General features: G+C 39.4%; 1 pseudogene; it reads left to right on the forward strand.

Annotated features, from left to right (window-relative positions):
* The first annotated feature begins 257 nt into the window (after positions 1-257).
* Positions 258-21,055, forward strand: LOC129071648 (coiled-coil-helix-coiled-coil-helix domain-containing protein 2-like; annotated as a pseudogene).
* The last annotated feature ends 1,542 nt before the right edge of the window (positions 21,056-22,597 follow it).

The raw sequence follows: 22,597 nt of genomic DNA on the forward strand, positions 1-22,597 counted from the left end.
TTCCAGAGTGGTCCTTGGAGTAGGCCTGTATGACTCCATTCATTTATCCACTATCTTGCTTGTATCACAGCAACCAAGGATTTAAAGAACCCACATTCACCCAGACCGTTAGGAGGGGCAGAGATGTGGAGAGACATGGAAAGGCAGTGGAGTGGGCAGTCCCACATTCATGTGTGATGGATAAAAATTGGAAGGGAGATCTCAGGAGCAAGTGATCCCTGCCCTAGTCCATACCACTCAGCCCAAGGTTCCAGCCCATGAAGGTAAGTCCCCAAAACTTCTGGCTAAGTACCAGTAGGGGTTGGGGCTGTGGAAGAAACTTCAGGGTGTTTAGGAGACTCCTCTTAATGGGCCTACAAAGGTCTCGGGGCTTACACAGACCCTACTTTTGCCCAGGGCTTCAGCACCAAGACAATAGCTGGAAATGTGCAAATGGCATATGGGGAGAAAGTGAAGTGATTCCAACAGGGTGAGTGCCAGCAGACAGCTTCCTCCTGGACAAATCTCCAGAGGCTAGGCAGGGGCATTGTCCCTTCTCAAGCCCTACATTACACAGAGCCACAAAGTGGTGACACATATCCCACTTGGTGATTTACCTTAGGCTGCACCCCATGCAATTTATAGGTGTCTTTTCTACAATAGGCCACACTATTAAGGAAGTCAAAGCAGCTCTACCCAATACACAGAAATTATATTTTATTGATTATGCTTTCTCAGTTGTCCCAATTTTTCCTCATTTGCCACCCTCCACCCAGCCCCCACCACTCCCTCAGGCAATCCCCACTGTTGTCCTAATCCATGGGTCATGCGTATATGTTCTTTAGATACTCTATTTCCTATGGTGTACTTTACATCCCCATGACTATTCTCTTACTACCTATTTGTACTTTTTAATCATTTCACCTTTTTTGCCCATCCCCTGGAATCCCTTTCCATCTAGCAACCATCAAAACATTCTCTGTATCTATGATTCTGTTTCTGTTCCACTTGTTTATATTTTGGGGGTTTTTTTAGAGTCAGTTGTTGATAGATATGCATTTATGGCCATTTTATTGTTCATATTTTTTATCTTTTTCTTCTTAAGGAAGACCCTTTAACATTTCATATAATACTATTTTGGTGATGATTTTTTTTAGCATTTTCTTCTCTGGGAAGATCTTTATCTGTCCTTCTGTTCTAAATGATAGCTTTTCTGGGTAGAGTTATCTTGGTTGTAAGTCTTTGCTTTTCTTCACTTTGTATATTTCTTGCCCACCCCTTCTAGCCAGCAAAGGTTCTTTTGACAAATCAGTTGACAGTCTTATGGAGGCTCTCTTGCAGGTAACTAACTCCTTTCCTCTTGCTACTTTTAAGATTCTCTCATTGTGCCCTGGCTGATGTGGCTCAGTAGATTGAGTGCCGGCCTGCAAACCAAAGGGTCACCACTTCAATTCCCAGTCAGGGCACATGCCTGGGTTGAGGGCCAGGCCCCCGGGTCGGGGGGGGCACATGAGAGGGAATCACACATTGACTGGTGTTTCTCTCCTTTTCTTTCTCCCACCCTCCCCTCCTCTCTAAAAATAAATGAATAAAATCTTTTTAAAAATGATTCTCTCTTTGTATTTAACCTTTGTGGTTTTAATTATAATGTGTCTTGGTGTGGGTCTCTTTGGGTTCATTTTATTTGGGACTCTCTGCGCTTCCTGGACTTGTATGTCTATTTCTTTCATCAAGTTAGGGAAGTTTTCTTTCATTATTTTTTCAAAGAGATTTCCAATTTCTCACTCTCTCTTCTCCTTCTGTCACCCCCATGATATGAATGTTGGAACACTTGAAGTTGTTCCAGAGGCACCTTACACTATCCTCATTTTTTTTTTAATTCTTTATTCTTCTTACTGTTCTGGTTGGTTGTTTTTTGCTTCCTAATATTCCAAATTTTTGACTTGATTCTGGGATTCATCTACTCCCTGTAAATTGTTCTTCATTTTACTTAGTAAAATGTAGTATGTCCTTTATTTCTGACTGAATCTTTTTTAGGCTATTGAGGTTTTCACTAAGTTTATTGAGCATCCTTATAACCAGTGTTTTGAATTCTACATCTAGTAGCTTGCTTGTCTCCATTTTGTTTAGTTCTTTTTCTGGAGTTTTGTTCTGTTCTTTAATTTGGGTCATGTTTCTTTGTCTCCTCATTTTGTCAGCCTTCCCATGTTTATTTCTATGTATAAGGAGAGCTGCTACATCTCCCAGGCAGAGTGGTCCAGTGTAGTAGGTGTCTTATAGGGTCCAGTGACACAGCCTCTCTTATTACCCAAGCTGGGTACTTGAATTGCACCCACTGTGTAGACTGTGTACATCCCCCTGTTGTAGTTGAGACTTGTTTGCTCTTTGCACCTGTGTTTTGTCTGGGGTCACACAATATTAGCTACAAAGCAATCTTCAGATGGCTGATACTTGTGCTGGGCTTGGAGATGCTTAGGTGAGGCCAAGCTGTGAGCCAAGGCCAGCTGCTGCTAATGCCAGACCTGGAGCACCTTAGTGAGAGGTACAGAGTTCATTGACTCCAGATGCCACTTGTTTGAGAGAACTTTGGAAAATCTGAAGCATATGCCAATATAAGCCATTTGTATGGAAAAGCTGCTGGAAACAAGTTGGGTGGGCCCAAAAGTTGTGTTGGGCAGGGTCTCTGGAAATCACCACAGTGGGGCAAATAATGTTAACTAGGTTGGTGGAGTCTCAGATATTGCCCTCACCTGCCGGCTCTGTGGCTCTGTGGCGGGGGGTTAAAAAAGGAACAGTGGCCTCCACCAGCACTTCTGTATGGAAGAAGCCTTCCCCCCAGCTCTTGTCCCAATGCTGGACAATTCAGTTCCTCCCCATATGTTTCTGGTACCTTTTAATTTGCTGTCTCCAGTCTGGAGCTCAGAGATAGTGAATCCAAGTAAGTCTTTGCGTGAGCCCTTTAAGAGGAACTGCCTGAGACTCTAGCATTTTGTCTTCCACAGCCTCAATCCCCACTGGCTTTTACCACCAAAAGTATGGTGACTTCTCTTCCTGGCACTGGAAATCTGTGGGGTGGGGCCTAGTGTGGGGCTGGAATTGAATCCTTCACTCCTGAGATATCCCTCCCAATTTTTATCTATCACACAGGGGCGTGGGACCAGCCCATTCTGCAATCTGCCCTTCCTATCAGTCTCAATGTAGTTTCTTCTTTAATTCTGTAGTTATAGGACTTCCATTCAGCTCAATTTCATATTTGGAATGGTGGTTGTTCTATAGTTTAGTTGTAAATTTAATGTGATTGTACAAGGAGGCAAGCCATGTTTCCCTATGCCACCATCCATCTTAACTGGAAATGGTCAGTCTTTTTCATCTATAACCTCCCCACACCATTTTTCCTCTCCTTGACTAGATTATTTAAAATAAATAATAAACCAGTCAGAGAAAGACAGATACCATATGACTTCATTCATGTGTGGAATCTAACAAACAAAGTGACTTAACAAGCAAAACAGAGAGACAGACTCATAGATTGAGAACAGATGACAGCTAGTAGGGGTAGAAATTAGGGGATGGTGGGATCGAGCAGAAAAGAAAAAGGGTTCATGGACATGGATGACAGTGGGTGATTGCTGAGGGGAGGGAGGTATAAGAGAACTAAATGGTAATAAAAAAATAAACTAAAGATTTTTTAGATTTATTTTTTATTGTTGTTCAAGTACAGTTGTCTCCATTTTCCCAACACCACTTTCCCCCTCGATCCTTCCCCACTTTGGCTTTGTCCATGGGTCCTTTATACATGTTCCTTGACTTGACCTTTCCCCTTCTTTTTCCCCATTACCCTCCCGCCCCTTCCCCTCTGGTTACTGTCAATTTATTTTTTATATAAATGCTGCTGGCTATATTTTTCTTGCTTGTTTGTTTTGTTGATTAGGTTCCATTTATAGGTGAGATCATATGGTATTTGTCTTTCACCCCCTGGCTTATTTCCCTTAGCATAATGCTCTCCAGTTCCATCCATGCTCTTGCAAAGGGTAGTTAAAGATTATATATTTTTTAAAAATTTAGGCAGTATAGCTGTGCAAGTTTCATCGTAGTGCATTGGATTTATTTACTTCATTTGTGATATTACATCAAGATTTTGCTGTATAATTAATATTATAAAGTAAACATTAAAATGGAAACCTTTTAAAAATTAGATAAAAATCACAATTTTATGAGTCCCTTTCTACACCTGAATGAACTTCAAAATATACCTCCTTGGTACACACACATTCAATAATTTGCATTTTTAATAATTTTAATAATTTTTAAAAGTATTTTATTATTTAATAGTTTGCATATTTAATAATTTTTAAAAGGTAACTCCTAGTTAATGCTGATGTTGTTTGAAATTGTTCTACACAGCAGACAGAGCAACCTTTTCAAAATCTGAATATAATTATGCCATTTCTCTGCTTCAATAACTTCACTATGTATTGAATATTGTCAGACAGATTAATGGGTAAGAAGGAGCATATGTCTGTTGATTTTCATTGTATGAAGCCTCAAATAACATACCAACATAACCACAAGTCAATATTCTGAAACAAAATGGAACAGAATAAATGATCCTGGATAGCCAAGCTGCACAAATACACGTTTCCCATTTAATAGAAACACTCGGAAAAAAAATAAAGACATTACAAAAAAAATCTAGTTTTCATAGGGGAACTTATAATATTTAAGAAACTCAAGAGTAAAGCTACTGGTTATCCTCTTCATTTGGCAGTTTCACATCTACTGAGGCTATGTTATTCAACTAGGACTCCACTATATTTGGAGATGGATCAGAAATAAAGACATAGACTACTTTTCCATTGGTCCAGGAAATTTCTATCTCAGTAATGAGTTATTGTCATTTATATTGTTAAGTATGATGCTAAAATTATATAAAATTTGGGAATGATTATTTGCATTTGCAATCATTACTTTAATTTTCCTCAAAATTTCATCTATTTCATCTGTTTCATCTGTTGTTATTCTCCCAATAGCTCTGTAATATAAATAAAGGCTAAGGAAACGTTCCTTTCATTTTTTTTAAACAGAAGAAAAATAAAAATTTTAATACATGTCCATAGAGATTCACATATTCATGAAAATTCCAATGACAGTGAGGCAACATTGGGTATATATGACTTTTTTTTGACAAAGGAGGGGAATGAAATATTAGATTTAAGAAGTGAGAATGGTTCATTTACAGGTAGTTGAGGAAGAGAAGAACACACATGGCAGGCAAATTCTTGCTAGGCAACTCAGAAACAATGGAACACAGGGGTGTGTAGTTGATAGGCACCTGCCTCAAGCCTGAGGACAGAGGTTTCTGAGTTCTCAAACTTGAGAATGTATCAGAGTCACATCGAGGTCTTATTAAAAGAGATTCCTGAGCTCCAAAGATTCAGATTCAATGTGTATTGTAAGAAACTCAATCATTTACATTTTTAACCCTCACCCAGCAATATGTTTATTGATTTTAGAGAGAGAGGAAGCAGTGGAGAGAGAGAGGGAGAGAGAGAGAAATATCAATGTGATTCAACCTACAACCTAGATATATGCTTTGACCAGGGATCAAAACCATAACCTTTTGGTATTTGGGATCCTCTGCAACCAGCTGAGCCCATTCAGGGCAATAATTTGCATTTTTTTTTTATTAGAAAGAGGGAAAGGGAGTGAGAGAGAAGGAGAGAAACATCAAGGAGAGAGATAAACTTGATCAGTTGCCCCCTGCATGCACCCCACCCTGGGATTGAACCCGAAACTCAGGCATGTGCTCTGACTGGGAATCAACCTGAGACCTTTAAGGGTACAGGATGATGCTCCAGCTAACTAGGCCACACCAACCAGGGCAGTAATTTGCATTTTTAACAAGCTCCTTCCTAAGTGATGCTGATGTTACTTGTCCACAGTCCATACTTTGAGTTAATGTTTTAGAGAGCAATGGTTCTTAACTTTACCTACACACTGAAATTATGTGGGTGGGAAGCTATTAATTCCAGAGATTCTGATTTAATTGGTTTTGAAGTAAGGCACTTATATATATTTATATGCATTTTTCTACTTACCACCAAGTTCAAGTCTACTCATATGTCTTTTAATCATTTGGATTTTTTTCCTTATAAATCACCTATTTAGTACTCTAATCAATTTTAATTTGGTTATGTCTTTTTATTGACTTACAGGAGAATTTTAATAAATTAGAGATGCTAACCCTTTTCTGATTTATATTCTGAGAATATTTCCTCTTAGTCTGTTACTTGCCTGTTGTCCTAAAGAAATTTTAATTTTTATTATATCAAATCAGTCCATCTTTTCCTTTATGGCTTCTGGGTTTTTAGTCTTGCTTAGGAAGGTTAACTCCAAGGTTAAAAGTATTCTGTACTTTTTACTGAGATTTTTGAACTTCAGTTTCTTAGTATTCATTTTCTCATTTATTTACTGATCATTTTGGAGTAACACAACTTGTTTCCCAAATGGATAATGCCTTTTTCAGGATTGAAGTCCCTTTTGCTAAAAGAGGTTTGTTAATAGATGATATACAGAATCTTTGGGAGAAACAGACTTTATCATGAGAATTCAAGAAGACCCCAAATTACCTGTAAAAGAGGTTGCTAACTCTGAAAGGGCCAGGAAACTGCCAAAAGAGAACCATGCCTTACCTCAATTTTCAATCAAGTCTTACATGACTTGTATCTGGACCCCTAGCTACAAGTCAATCTGGGAAATGTAATTTGGGCTTGCTAGGACAGCATCCAAGGAGAGAGTTGGGGCAATCCACAGTATCTGTTACTAACTAGCCCATAATTTCCCATTATTTTGATATGCCATCATGTCATAAATACAGGCGTTTCCCACTATCCAAAAGTAGATCCTTCCTATGAAAGCTTTCATATGTCAAAATGGAGTGAAGCAAAGAAACAAATACCGTTAATTTATATGGAAATATTTTTTTAGCATTCCCAGGCCTCCAAAATAACCTTCCAATTCATATGAAATACGCTTAGTTATTTCAAGTTTTACACTAAACGTAACATCCTGGCATGCTCTCTTAGGTTTTTCTGATACCTTTGGGCAGCCTTGGTAATGATGCACAGAATAAACTGAGGTAAAGTCCAGATGCTCCCAGACAGTTCAAATCTATGGCAGCATGGTGCAGAGATGCTGAGTATGGTTCCTGGAAAGGGAACTTCTGGTGCCAGTCTTGCTGCTCAGGTGCACATGTTTCTGTAAGGGCTGCTCCAAAACAAATGCTAAACACTGTTTTCTCTTTCCTTTCCTTTTTCTAAAAGCAAAGGTCCTCTTCAGATTTCTTTCAGTTAACAGAAACAAGTACTATTTTAGGTCTTTCATAAGTGTAAAATGGCATAATGAGAACTTTTCAAAAGCAGGATTACCCATATATCATAAACAAAAAGATATTTGGGGTCAATGAACAGTTTCTGCCACCCTCTACAGCTCTTTTTATACTTCCCGTCTGTTTCAATTAATGTTGCACCTGATTTTTTTTTTCAAATAAAGATGGACAAGGTGTGGGGAGGATGTAGGATGTAATAAGCTGCCCTGATCATTGCCCCAAAGGCCATTTTTGCCCCCAAATATGTGACAATGTTTAATTATCTGTTCAATCTTGTATTTTAGAATCTCTGCTGACTTTGCCTTTTTTTATTACCTGAGCCATCCTCTGCCAGTTTGAGGTAAGGAACAGCATTCAAAAGACAAGGAGGTATTGGCAGCTTATCTTCAAGGTGTGAAAGACTAGTGTTCTCCCTAAAGTTAGTAGCTCCTGAGCCACAATTTAGAACCAGTGTGGAGGAGAAAGTTGTTGACTAGTCTAGCTGCCTTAAACCTCTTTCTCCACTTAGCCTGACCAGCTCCACCACAGTGCCCTCTCCCCTATTTGATCTGCTAACTCAGCTTGCTACCCTTCCTCCAAATTCTCCTCCTCTGTGTGATTTGAGCTGAACTTTCCTTCCATTTTGTTTTTCTGAGATGTCATCCTATCTAAATTCTGTCTTTTCTCAGTATTTCTAGTTTACTGATGGCAGTTTTTCTTGTTATCCTAGGATTTTTTTCTTTCTTTTAAAAAGTATTTTCTCTATCATTTCATGGGATTTTATGTGGTAGATAGGGTATAGGTGTGTGTGCTTTGTTAGCTATGTTGATCCAATCTATTAAATTGAGTGTGTGTGTGTGTGTGTGTGTGTGTGTGTGTGAGAGAGAGAGAGAGAGAGAGAGAGAGAGAGAGAGATGGTTTAGCTTATTTTTTGTATTTTTATTTCTCAGATTATTTTCTCCTCCAAATGATGAAAAAGAAATAAAGCCAGAGTTGAACTGAATCTTAGCTTTTTCTTACACATATATTTTTTTCTCTATTCCTTATATTCTGGGAAAGTGGCCAAAGTAAATATACGAGGTCTCTCTGGAAAAGGTCCAGCCATTATTAATATAATGAGAATAGTTTGCCAGACATAGATGTAACCTGACAACCAAGGAGAGTGGACTGGAATGTGCCTGGGTGAACAATGACAACTTCACCGTACTGTCAGTGGGGGCAGTAGACGCCATGTTTCTTGTATCTTGTATCTTCCTCAATAAATGTCTCTCTATTTTTCATATTACATGTCTGGATACCTTCTGTACAGACCTTGTATTCCCATCATACTTCCTGGTGTTACCTAACATCATTCAAAATTTACCTACTTTCCCTCAAATTGGAGGTAAAATTGGTGCCCATGAGTAGCAGCTCACTTTAGATTTAGGATTAGGGCTGGGTGGCAGTTGGGTGTTATGATTGTAAGCATGTTAGAAACCATAAGGCTCTAGGGAACTAACACTAACCACATTCAGAGACTCACTTTATGGAACAGAATGCTTAACTGGTGTTAAGAGTATGGGATATATTATAACTTTGTAGGGACTACTTATGACAAATAGCAAATTTGGAGTTGAATTCAAGTTGGAATCCTGGCTCCACCATCCATTCAATCTCTCTGTTACTTAGTATTTCTGAATCTCCACTTTTGTCCTTGTGAGCATTAAATAAGAGAAAGACTAGGAAATTTTTGGCATAGCAGCTAGCACGCAGGGAACATGGAATAGAACATTAGAGATGATTGTGAAGATGATGATGGTGGTGACTACTAAAGGACTGGTCTTCATGGTCCCCTTCCCAGTATCAATGAGTCTGGGAAAATAAATAATAACCTTTGTGAAGTGTGAAACCAGCAAAGATTGTATTTGTAAAAGACTGTTAAATACATTTTTCAATTCAGTTTTTAGTCTTCATTTAGTTGTATTATTATGAGAAAAATAATTACTTTGTGCCTTCCTTACCTATAAAATAACTCATTAGGGTTGTCATGGATAGTCAATAAAAAAATGTTCTAAAGTGCTTAAAACAGCTATTGGTACATAGTAAAAACTAAGTAACTCTTATTTATGTTATTAATATTTGCTATCACTAATATTATTATATTGCTAATATCCTATATAAGCTATAGAAGAGCCAGAAAATTACCCCCATTTCAATATAAGTTGATTTTATTTTTTTAGCCATCAACTGCAACATATGATTAGACATAAATTCCTTAAAACTGAAACTTGGTTATTATAGCTAGAGTGTATGCTTTTGATGGCCAGGGTGCTTGTGCCCACCAAATACATCAATTTTCTCCATGAATTCTTCCCAGCTCTTGCCATTGTTTTTCATTATCAGTGAAACCCTTTTATCAAGTAAAATCTCAGAGGATATCCTAATATGGAAGTAATAGAGTGCTGGCTGGACTGGGGCCCTTGACCCAGAGCCCTGCTCATTTTTCATCTCTACAACACCCAGGCTCTTTGAAACATAGTTGAAAAACTTTATTTCTCATTGTCAGTGAGATAATCAGTTCAGCAATAATTTTCTTTATAATTATTATTCACTGGTGTGCATTTCTAATATACTCTATTTACTGTATTATATTTGGGGAATACTTCTGGGAAATAAGTTAGTTTTATCAGCAATACATTTACAAGCTACACCTTGGAGTTTGTAACTTTTAGAAATGCATCGTTCCAGGCATTTAATTTAAAGTGTACGATTTGTCCTGGCTGGTGTGGCTGAGTGGATTGAGTACCGGCCTGAGAACCAAAGGATCACTGGTTCAACTCCCAGTCAGGGCACATGCATGGGTTTCAGGCCAGGTCCCCAGTATAGGGTATGCAAGATGCAACCACACATTGATGTTTCTCTCCCTCTCTTTCTTCCTCCCTTCCCCTCTCTCTAAAAATAAGTAAAACCTTTTAAAAAATAAAGAATACAATTTACTTTTGAGAGTCTATGAAATCTTCACTACAACTAAGAGAAGATTTTCATGATCTTGAAAATATTTTTACTTCCCCTTACTGATTTGCTCTTTATCACTATAGTTTGGTTTGGGTTTTATATAAAAATGTAATCACACATTTGTCTCTGGCATCTTCCACTGGGCATAATGATTTTCAGATTTATCCATGTTGAAAATGTATGAGTAGGAAAATCAAGATGGCAGAAGGGTGAAAAGAAGTCACACCAGCCTCCTCCTAGGACAAACCTGGAATTGCTACTAAATTGTAGAGAAATCACCTGGAACAAACAACTGAACAATAGCAAGAGAGGAGCCTTATAACCTCAGACAGACAGAAGAATCAGCTCTAGCACAACCTCACTGGTAAGGAGTGTAGTAGAAACTCGAGAAGGTGGGCAGGGTGCCCACAGGTGGCAGCACCAGACGGATATAGAAATGGCCAATTGGATTCCCTTGAGAAGGATAGAGTCTAAACCATAAGTGGGGCTCTCCATCCTACAGGACCAGGGCCCAAAAAGTACAGAGATAACAGCCAGCTGCAAAAAGCAGCACGGTAGCTCTCTGCCAGAGACAGGCAGCTGGAGAAACATAGAGTTGTTTAAAGGGCCAACACATAAATTTTTATTTGCAGCTACTTACCCTGGGCTCCAGCAAAGTCAGGACAGAGTAAGTTAGAGACGCCTGAGGAGAGACTAAGGAAGGAGGCCTTGGTGAGGGAACTGAGAGAGTAACCAGAGGATCCTGGTGCTGACTCATCCCCCATACAGCAGTAGCCATCTGGCTCAGGAAGACCACTCCCCTGAGCAGCAGCAGCATGAGAGGACCCAATAACCCTGCCCCCAGGAGGGACTCTGGGCTGCCCTGTGGTACTTAAGCCTGACCATTGAGTGCACAGTGACTAGACTAACAACTGAAAGAGACAGCCACAGACAGTACATTCCCGGAAGTCTCAGACTGCCTAAGATCAGACAAGATCAACATCTGACATCATCAGAGACAGATCCAGAAAGAATTAACAGCGGTCTCCTACCATTGAAGTTCACACCACAAAGTCAGGAAATCAAGACAGATCAACTGAAGAAGCAGAAGCAAAAAAGAAGAGTTTCACAAATAATGGGAAGACAAAAAAACACCCCCCAGTCGAAGGGAAAGGAGGAATCTCCAGAAAAAGAATGGAATAGAGGCAAGTAAACTATCAGATATTGAGTTCAAAACAATCATTCTAAGGAAGCTCAATGAGGTCAGTGAGCTCAGTGAGAATTACCAAAAACTACAGGGAAACTATGAGGTACTTACTGCAAACTATATCAGCATGAAAAACGACATAGAAACTATCAATAAGAGACAAGAGCAAATGAAGAATACAGTTTCTGAATTGAAGAACACAGTAGAAAGAATCAAAAGCAGGCTAGATAAAGCACAGGAATGAATCAGTGAGCTGGAGGATAAGGTAGAAAAAAGTTCCCATAAAGAGCAAGAAAATGAAAAAAGACTCAAAAAGAATGGAGAGGCATTTAGGGAAATGAAGGACAACCTGAGACATAATAATATCCATATAATAGGTATACCAGAAGGTGAAGAAGAGGAGCAGGGGATAGAGAACCTGTTTGAAAAAGTAATGATGGAAAACTTCCCTAACTGGAGGAGAGAAAAAGTCACACAAGTCCAGGAAGCACAGAGGGTCCCATTCAAGGGGAACCCAGTGAGGCCCTCTCCAAGACACATCATCATTAAAATGGCAAATAGCAAAGAGAAATAGAGAATCTTAAATGCAGCCAGGGAGAACCAGGTAGTAACATGTAAGGGAGCCCCTATACAGCTAGCAGCGGACTTCTCAACAGAAACACTACAAGCCAGAAGGGAATGGCAAGAAATATTCCAAGTCATGAAAAGCAAAGGCCTGCAACCAAGACTGCTCTACTCAGCTAGGCTCTCAATTAAAATGGAAGGCATAATAAGGAATTTCCCAGACAAAAGAAGGCTAAAAGAATACACCTCCACCAAACCAGCACTGCAAAATATGCTATAGGGACTGCTTTATGAAGATGAATAAAGAGTCTATGAATACCCAGCTCCTTTCACAGTTGCCAATACTTGCTTGATATTACCAATATTTTTAATACTTATTAATCTGATTGTGACAATGATGTGGTATTTCAATTGTTACTTTATTATTTGTTGAAACTAAACATGTTTTATATATATATCTTGACTATTTCTATTATATTTAAACAGCTTTAAATGATCTTTTTAGTATTCTTTACCATTTTTTGAGTAAATGTTTGTAGAATTTTTTCCCTGAAAAAACCCAGAAACTATTAACCCTTTTTTAGATGTGTTGCAAATACTATACTCTTCTATTACTTGTCCTTTAATTTTTTTATATGTACATTATTGTATAGTCTTAAATGTTTAATATAGTCATATTGTCAATATTTTACTTTATAGATTATGGATTTGAATATTTTACTTCAGGGTAAGAAAAATATTATTTTGTATTTTCTCCTAAAACTCCTTAGATTTTTACATGTTGATTTTTTACTCACCTGAATATTTCTTGTATAATGTGTGAAATAGGGCTCTGTATTTTTTTTATTTCAAGTAATAGTGGTCCATGCACCTTATCTGTTGAATAAGCTTTATTTTCCCCATTGATTTGAAATATCAGTTTAATCATATATTACATTGTTAGATATATACGTTTGTTTCTAGAATGCTCATTTTATTTCATTGGTCTACATGATTATTTCTGTTCTGGTGTCATGTTGTTTTAATTGCTGAGACTTTATAATGGATTAAATATTTTAATATTTTATAATGGATTTTGACATTGAAAAAAATAAAACCAATCTACATTAAAAAAATAAAGAAAGAAGGAACTCCTACCTTTTGCAAGAACATGGATGGAGCTGGAGAATATTATGCTAAGTGAAATAAGCCAGTTGGTAAAAGACAAATTGTTGCCCAGTGCAGCAGCTAGATGTGGCGCCCTGCCACGGGGGTGCACCGCAGAGAGCACAGTGCTCCCCGAACCTGAGGGAAACCTGCAGGGGCCAGCTGAGGTGGGAGCAGGGCTCTGAATCCTGTAGAGCCCGTCCCAGTGTTGTCATGGATGAGGGGGATAAACACAAAACATCGCAAACACTTCTCTGTTTGCTGGGAGAGCAGACGTCCTTCTTAGTGGAGAAGACCGTGGCGCATCTCTCTAGTGGAGAGGCCCTATCATCCTTTTTTCCAAGGCTTTTATTGAAAATCTTATCAGTGGGACTAGGTAATAGGAATGCATACATTATCTCATTACATCAGTATGATAAGTTTCACAGAGAATATATGACCCTTTTAAGAAGACAAGTGACAGGAGTATACTGATTTACATGGGTGTGAGAGGAGACTGGAATAAAAAATAGAGGCTATAGATAAGGGGATAGTAGACTTAAAGGCACCTTAAAAATATAGGGTAGGGGGTGTAAATAATGTAAAGATCTGCCACAGCATGAGCTGACCAGATATTTGAGGGGGGAACAAAACACACTCTAAAGAATTTACTTTTAGGCCTGATTACTCTGGCAACCGCCAGACCTGATTTAGGGCTGTTTTTCCTGCACTGTTTCAAGCCTGAGCCAGGCGGGGGAAGGGAACCACCAAGGGATGAGGAGACTGCTTCTCGGCTATAATGAGGACTCCGGCCACATCCAAGCCAAGCCAAGAGGTGCAGGGGCCTCTTTGCCCCTTCTCTGTGTCCCCCAATTTCTTGTCTGCTGCCAATACTGACTGAGACCTGTCTTAGGTTGTTTACCTCAGCTTGAGGTAACTTACCCATCATTGATCACCAGTCCTCCATGGCGAACCAGAGAGGCAGAGGCTATCCCCCTGCTGGTGGGTACTGATCAAGTCTCCTCAGGAGCCTGTTTCTCCAAGGCCTCCTGATTATTTCCAGCCTTGGGCCCCTCCAGCCTGTTGGCAGGGTTACAGCTCCTGAAAGCAGGCAGGGTGTTTCCCAACAACAAATACCATATGATCTCACCTATAAGTGGAACCTATTCAACAAAATAAACTAATGAACAAACTAAACCACAGGCATGGAAACATGGAGCAGACTGAAAGTGACCAGAGGGGATGGGGAAGGAGGACAGTGGTGGAAAGAAAGGGAATGGACTGGACAAAGAACATGTATGAATGACCCATGGACATGGACAACAGAGTGAGAACTGACTGTGGGAGCGCAGGGTGGGGGTGGGTGGGATGGGTGGAGGAGGGCAAAGAAGGGAAAATTGTAACAACTGTAGTAGAATAAACACGATTTAAAAAATAAAAATTAAAAATAAAGAAAATGTGTGAGTAATTATTATCTTTCTTTTTTTCTGAGTTGTAGTCCATTGCATAGATATACCACAATTTGTTTATCCATTAACCTATTGATAGACATTGAGTTCCTTCTGGTATGGGGCTATTGTAAATAAAAGCTGCTTATAAACATTCATGTTCAAGTCTGTGTGTAGATAGGTTTTTTTTTTAAGGGAGATACCTTTTTTTTTATTTTAATCTTCAGAAGACAAGCTTATAAATTTTAGGAAGGAAGGGAGGGAGAGAAACACTGAAGTTAGAAAGATCAATCGGTTGCCTCTCCTATGTGCCCCAACTGGTGATTGAACCCACACCCTGGTAGGTGCCCTGACTGGGATTTTTTTAAGTATATTTTATTGATTATGTTATTACAGTCCAATTTTTTTCTCCCCTTTATTCCCCTCTGCCCTGTACTCCCCCTCCGTTCCCCCTTAGTTCATGTTCATGGGTCGTACATATAAGTTCTTTGATTTCTCCATTTCCTAAACTATTCTTAACCTTCCCCTGCCTATTTTGTACTTAATATTTATGCTTCTTATTCCCTGTACCTTTCTCCCCATTCTCCTCCTCCCCCTCCCTTCTGATCTCCAATTTCTGTGATTCTGTTCCTGTTCTAGTTGTTTGCTTTGTTTTTGTTTTTGTTTTAGGTTCAGTTGTTGATAGTTGTGAGTTTGTCGTCATTTTACTGTTCATAGTTTTTGATCTTCTTCTTTTTCTTAGATAATCTAGCCCCTTTAACATTTCATATAATAAGGTCTTGGTGATGATGAGCTCCTTTAACTTGACCTTATCTGGGAAGCACTTTATCTGCCCTGCCATTCTAAATGATAGTTTTGCTGGATATAGTAATCTTGGATGTAGGTCCTTTCCTTCCCTGACTTTGAATACTTCTTCCCAGCCCCTTTTTGCATGCAAGGCTTCTTTTGAGAAATCAGATAATATTATCGGAACTCCTTTGTAGGTAACTGTCTCATTTTCTCTTGATGCTTTTAATATTCTCTCCTTATCTTTAATCTTGGGTAATGTAATTACGCTGTGCCTTGGTGTATGCTTCCTTGGGTCCAAATTCTTTGGGACTCTCTGAGCTTCCTGGATCTCCTGGAAGTCCATTTCCTTTGCCAGATTGGGGAATTTGTCTTCATTATTTTTTCAAATAAGTTTTCAATTTCTTGGTCATCTTCTTCTCTGTCTGGCACCCCCATGATTTGGATATTGGAAGTTTTAAAGTTGTCCCAGAGGTTCCTAAGCCTCTCATTTTTTCTGAATTCTTGTTTCTTCATTCCGTTCTGGTTGAATGTCTGTCTCTTCCCTCTGCTCCAAATCCTTGATTTGAGTCCTGGTTTCCTTCCCTTCACTATTGTTTCCCTGTATATTTTTCTTTATTTCACTTTGCATAGCCTTCACTTTTTCCTCTATTTTGTGACCATACTCAACCATTCTGTGAGCATCCAGATTACCAGTGTTTTGAACTGTGCGTCGGATAGGTTGGCTCTCTCTTCGCTGCTCAGTTGTTTTTCTGGAGTTTTGGTCTGTTCTTTCATTGGGCCATATTTCTTTGTCTAGGCACTCATGTTATGTTGTACGGGCCAGAGCCTTAGGTATTCACCAGGGCTGGGCAAGCCACGTCCCTTCATTGTGATGCTATATGTGGGGGGAGGGGTCTGAGAGGGAACACTGCCTTTTGCTCGGCTCTAGACAGGCTTTCAGTCCCTTCCCCCACTACCCACAAGTAAATTGGGCCCTTCTGGTGCTGATTCCCAGGTGGGTGGGTTTGTGTACGTTCTAGGACCCCGTATGTCTCTCTAGTGGACTCTCCAGTGAGGATGGGAGCTCCTCCCACCACTACCCGCCCCCCCACCATGTATTTTACAGCCAGAGGTTTTGAGGCTTTATTTTCCTGCGCTGGAACTCTGGGTTGCACGGTCTGTTTCTCTCCCCAGTTGTTCCTCCTGGCTTATCCACATGCAAATATGGGGTCATCCAGTCCTCTAGCTGCCACCTTGCCCCATGTTCTCTCTGCCCCAGCTGCCCATCTCTGCCCCTCCTACCAGTATGGATGAATGTTTCTTTAACTCCTTGGTTGTCAGACTTCCATACAGTTCGATTTTCTGGAAATTCTGATTGTTTTTTTTTTAATTTGTTGTCCTCCTTTTAGGTTGTGTGAGGAGGTAATCTATATCAACCCAAGCCTCCATCTTGGCTCGTGATATGATGCTGACTGGGAATTGAAACAGGATGATACTCCAACCAACTGAGCCATACTGGCCAGGGTTGAACATATGTTTTATTTTATTGTTTTTTAATTTTATTTTTTTATCATTCAAATAAATTCATCTCCATTTTCCTGCCACCACTTTCCCCTGCCCCACCAACCCCCACCTCCCACCCTCAATCCTTCCCCACTTTGGCTTTGTCCATGGGTCCTTTATGAACGTATGTTTTAATTTCTCTTGAGTAATGCCTATGATTGTGTCTATTTAAGAAACATCCGAACTTGTATAATCTCTATATGAGTTTATTTGAACCAAATTTAGGACAATTTCAGATAAGGAAGATTCAATTGTTCTGGGAATGATTCATTTGGAATTAGAGAGGGAATAAAGGAAGACTTTATGGAAGTGAGAGAAAGGAAGGCAGGGATTCAATTACAGAATAGTTAATAAGGTTATGGGCTTTCTTGAGGTTGGTTGCTTCAGAAGGGTCTGAAAAAAGAGGACTATGAAGAGGGACCCCCTCCCAAAAAATGGAATTGTCTTCTGGAGAATTAGCCCCTTGTAGTACAGACTTCTCCTGCTAGATGAGTGTTGTAGGAACCCATCTGTATCAGCATACCAGCTGGTATTGTTGTGAGAGGCTGTTTTTGGCTTCAGTGAATTTTTTTCCAAGGCTCTTTCAAGACATTTGCCCATTTCATGATGGGTGATTTATGAGTTTACCTGTCCATACCATGCTGGCTCTTTAGCAGTTTTTGACCAAAAATAGCATGACACCCCCCCCCCACCTCATCCTCCCTATTCACCTGATCTCACCCCCAGTGACTTTTTGGTTTGTTTGTTTCCTGAGATGAAATAAAATCCTCAAAGGGAACTGTTTTCCTGATGTGGAAGAGGTAAAACAAACAAACAAACAAAAAAAACAGCTGAAGCACTAACAGGCTTCAAAACTGACAAGTTCAAGCCTTGGCTGGTGTGGCCCACTGGATTGAGTGCTAGTCTGCAAACCAAAGGGTCACTTGTTTGAAACAAAAGGTTTCCAGTTTGATTCTCAGTCAGGACACGTGCCTGGGTTGCCAGGTCCCCAGTTGGGGGTGCACAAGAGGCAACCACATGTTCATGTTTCTATCCCTCTTTCCCCTTCCCTTTCTCTAATAATAAATAAATAAAATATTTTTTTAAAAAAACAAAAACAAAACCCTGACAAGTTCAAAACTGCTTTGAATAGTTGAAAAAAGTCTCAATGGGCATATTGTATCAAATGGAGAGTACTTTGAAGGTAACTGAAGTTTAAATATGTAAGAATAAAGACAATTTTTCATAAATAAATTCCAGGTTTTTTGGGGTCCCCCCTTATGAATCTCCTGCCCATGCCACTTGTCATCTGAGGTCAACCAGAGGCACCTAAAGGATGTGACCAGCAGAGGGACCCCACTGACCAAAATTTCAGAATAATTCAGAGAACCCCAAAGAATATCAAAGATTGTGATACTAATTTTTTTAAAACAAACTTCAACACTTGTTAAAAGCTATAATAGGGTCTAGGTAGTTTTGCAAATTCTAAACTGAGGCACAGTGAGGTAAATTCTCCAAGATCACACACAGTGGCAGTTTTGACCCTAGACAGTTACACTGTCAACTACATAAAAACTCATTAACTTCATTCTTCTAAGGACTGTTGATATACCGTAGTGTAAGTAAACATGTACAAATGGTCTGCATGCTTGAAAGATATGGATGTGAAAATTCATGGACAGATGCACATACAAATTCTCTCACCAGTTTATTGTGTCTTGCCTTTATTACTCAGTGAGGTCCCCAGACCGCAATTCATCTCCTATTCAACTCTTGTTCTTTTCAACTGGAGCAACATTTCAGGCAAACATATTGGACTTCTGAGACAGGACTGGCAACAAATTCAATGCATACTCTTCAGCTTTAAAAAAAAAATTGGGGAATTAGCTCAGTTGAGTAACAGGTTTTTACTTTGGTTCATGTAATCCTTACAACTCTAAGAGGTAATATTTACACTTTACAATCAAGGAAATGAAGATTTAGAGAAATAAATCTCCCAAATCTAGACGGCTAGTAAACAATGGAGCCAGGACCCTAACCCAAGTCTCACAGCTTCCAAAGCTCAAGATTTTAGCCACGATTAGCTCTGAAAGCATTAATGCTCTGCGTTGCTTGTTTTTTACCACAACCTTCAGCAGCTGACACTGTACTTAAGAGAACAAGCTCTCTGAAGAGTTTGTTAAGAGTAAGTTAAGAGAGCTAGACTTCCAGGCTGGAAGAGCACTCTGCCAATACAAGTTGATAGACATCAAGCAAGTTACAAAATCTGAATTGCAATAACACCCATATATAAAATGGGGCTAATACTGGTACCTATGCCTCATGGAGTTATGAGAGACAATAGATTAAAAAGAAAAACAGTACCTAACATGTAGTAAACAAATATAAACCATGCTAGAAATGCCATGCTCAGAAAAAAAAAAAAATTGAGCCCTGACCAGAGTGGCTCCATGGATTGGGCATCGTTCTGCAAATCAAAAGGTCAATGGTTTTATTCTTGATCAGGGAACATGCCTAGATTGTGGGCCAGGCCCCTGGTTGGTTGTGGGTGTGTGAGAGGCAACTGATCAATGTTTCTCTCTCACATCAATGTTTCTCTCTCCTTCTTTCTCCCTCCCTTCCTGCCCTCTAAAAATAAATAAATAAAATCTTTTTAAAAAAATCTAAGTATAAAAAAATAGTGAAATATAACTTAGCAACAACAGCTTTTTTGGGGGGATTTATGAATACTAAACCCCAAAATCTCCATTAAGACCGCATTACATGTTCTACAGAATCCCCACAGCAAGTTACTATTGCTCTATATTCCAGTTATGGTTTATTTATAAAGGAAGAATAATTCTCAAATTGTGTCTTTTCATTTCCTGACCTACACCATCAGTAAGGTGTTTTTTCCTCTGCCACTTACTCTAGAATTTATTCAATAAGTATTTTATTCTTCCAACCTTTATTAAGACTTCACTACTCCTGAAATTTAAGGGCTCAATAAAAAATGAGCCCTGACTTGTGTGAACCAGTTGGTCAGGCACCATCCCACAAAGGGAAAGGTCACCAGTTCAGTTGCAATCAGGGCACATGGCTGAGTTGCTGGTTCAGTCCCTGGTAGGGGCATGTACAAGAGGCAACAGATCACTTTCTCTCTACATATCCCTTTCTTTCTCCCTCCATTCCCCTCTCTCTACAAATAAAATCTTTAAAAAAATGAATAGCAAGATAATTTAAATTTTACATAGAAAATCAGTAGACACAGGACAACACTCAAGAGGCTTGTAATCTCCACATTCTTTTATTCCTCATTCTTTGACCATAGGAAAAATTAATTTTGCAGCTTCCTGAAGTATACTGTTGACTGAAAGCTAAAACAGTGAGTTGAAGGTAGCCATTTATTCAGCAGATAATGAGTGACTTCACTGTACAGCATGCCAAGTATAGTAGCACCTGAGGGTACAGCAATGAAGAAACGAGAATCCCTGGCCTCATGGAATTTACATTCTAGTAGGGGAAAACACAAAACTAAGAAAATGAGCCTTTCTGTTTTCCTCTCTTCTGTTCAGCAGAAGCTACAGAGGTCCTCTTCGAATTTCGCCCTTGTAGACACCGAATCCGCGATATCATAGAAGCCAAAGCTGCACCTCCCCCATGGCTCCTCCTGCCAGCCGGCAAGCTGGGCACCTCAGATGAGAGCTGAGCCCAGACCAGTACCAGCAACACAGCCGCCAGCACCGGCTCCACCATCTGGTATTGGCTCATCTGCTGCTGCACCCGGGCAGCCAGGTCTGATGGCCCAGATGGCAACCACTACAGCTGGTGCACCTGTGGGCTCTGCTGTCGGGATGCTAGGTCATGCCACCGTTGGGGGCTTCGGTGGAGGAAGTAATGCTGAGCCCTCAAGGCCTGACATCACTTACCAGGAGCCTCAGGGAACTCAGCCTCCTTGCAGTTTGGCACGTGCCAGTATGAGATGAAACAGTTTGGGGAGTGTGCCCAGACCAGGGTGACCTTAAGCTTTGTGAGGGTTTCAGGGAGATGCTGGAACAGTGGAGATTTGTGAAAGGATTAGCTTACTCAAGAAGTTCAAATTGAAAAAATGGAAAATCATCTCTCATGACCAAGTTAATTTGGTATAAAAATATATTTGTTAGTGAAAGTATGAAACTACCAGTTAAATTTCTCCTCTATCAAAATGAACAAAAAAACCCCTCTCCTCTCTGTCTATAATAGTTTCCTTGCCTTAGAATTGCAATGTAAGAGGATGTTCTTACTGTATAGTTCATTTAGCTGGTATTGAGTTTGGGACTGGGCAAATGAATGTGTGGCCGCCTTAAACCAGCTTTTGTGATGTTATTGTTTGTGAATCAATTAGAATAAAGCAATTTCCTCCCTCCCCACCAAAAAAGAAAGTAGATTGTCAGATGGTGATGCTATTTCCTCAGCTTAAAATAAGCGTATCTGGGTGTATAATAATGTGGCTAGACAGACAAGAAATTTAGGTAAGCAAGCACAATTACCCTTCAGTTCTAACTTTAACTTTGGCCAAGCTCTCTGACTTACCAAAGGAGATTGAGGTCATTAGTTTTCACTGTCGTGTAACTTCCTGTGACCCAGGCATATGCCGTGACTGGGAATCCAATTGGCACTGTTTCGCTTTGCCCGAACATTGCCCAAGCACCTGAGCCACACCAGTCACGGTGCAAATAGAAATTTTTCAAAACAACAGAAGAAAGTATAAAGACTGAAGAGACATGTTAGCCAACTGCAATGAATAAAATATGAACTCTGACTTGAAGAATGTATTTTTGAAATAACACTAGACAATCATGAAAATTTTAATACTAGTTTCCTAAAGAAGTATGGTATTACGAATTTTTTAGAGTTCTTTTAAAGATACACATTGAACAATTCGTTGGTTAAATGTCTGGGATTTGGTTAAAAAATTTGGGGAATAGGAAAATGGGAGTATGGATAACAGTATTAGCCATGAGGTAGTATCTATTGAAGTTATTCTGCTTTTGTATGTTTGAAGTTTTTCATATTTTTTAAAATTCTCCCCAACATGACATAGAACTTAAAAGGACTTACAAGTGTGTTCTCCATTAAATGAAAGAAGCAGGTAACAAAACAGCATTATCGCATTATATAAATACATTCCCAAAGGTCTATAAGGGTGTATGCCAAGGAAGTTTCCCCCTTGGTATTATCCAATACAACTTCCTGTGACGAGGGCTATGTTCTACAATCTGCCGTGTTCAAAACAGCAGTCACAAGACACACACATGAACTCTTAAACCATGACAGTGCAAAAGGTAAACTTTTAGTTTTGTGTACTTTAAATTTGAATAGCCACAGGGGGCTAATGGATACCACATTGGACAGTATGGGCAGATGATAGAATTATGGATGATTATTTTCATTTATTTAAACATTTTTATATAATGAAAATGCATTGTTTTGCAATGAGCAAAAAGCAGGCTTTGTTTTAATTTAAAACATTTACTGATTAGTGGTATGTGCTGTCTTTTTCAGAGAACTATTCTGAAAATGAAATGAAGGGGAATAAAGCAAGTTACACAGAAAAGTTTTACATGTCTGATTTCAATTAGCTTTTAAAGGCAAAATCAGGTGATT

This window comes from Pteronotus mesoamericanus, unplaced genomic scaffold, assembly GCF_021234165.1.
Source record: "Pteronotus mesoamericanus isolate MK-2021 breed Mesoamerican mustached bat unplaced genomic scaffold, CSHL_Meso_final contig_27, whole genome shotgun sequence".
In the NCBI taxonomy this organism is placed as follows: Eukaryota; Metazoa; Chordata; class Mammalia; order Chiroptera; family Mormoopidae; genus Pteronotus; species Pteronotus mesoamericanus.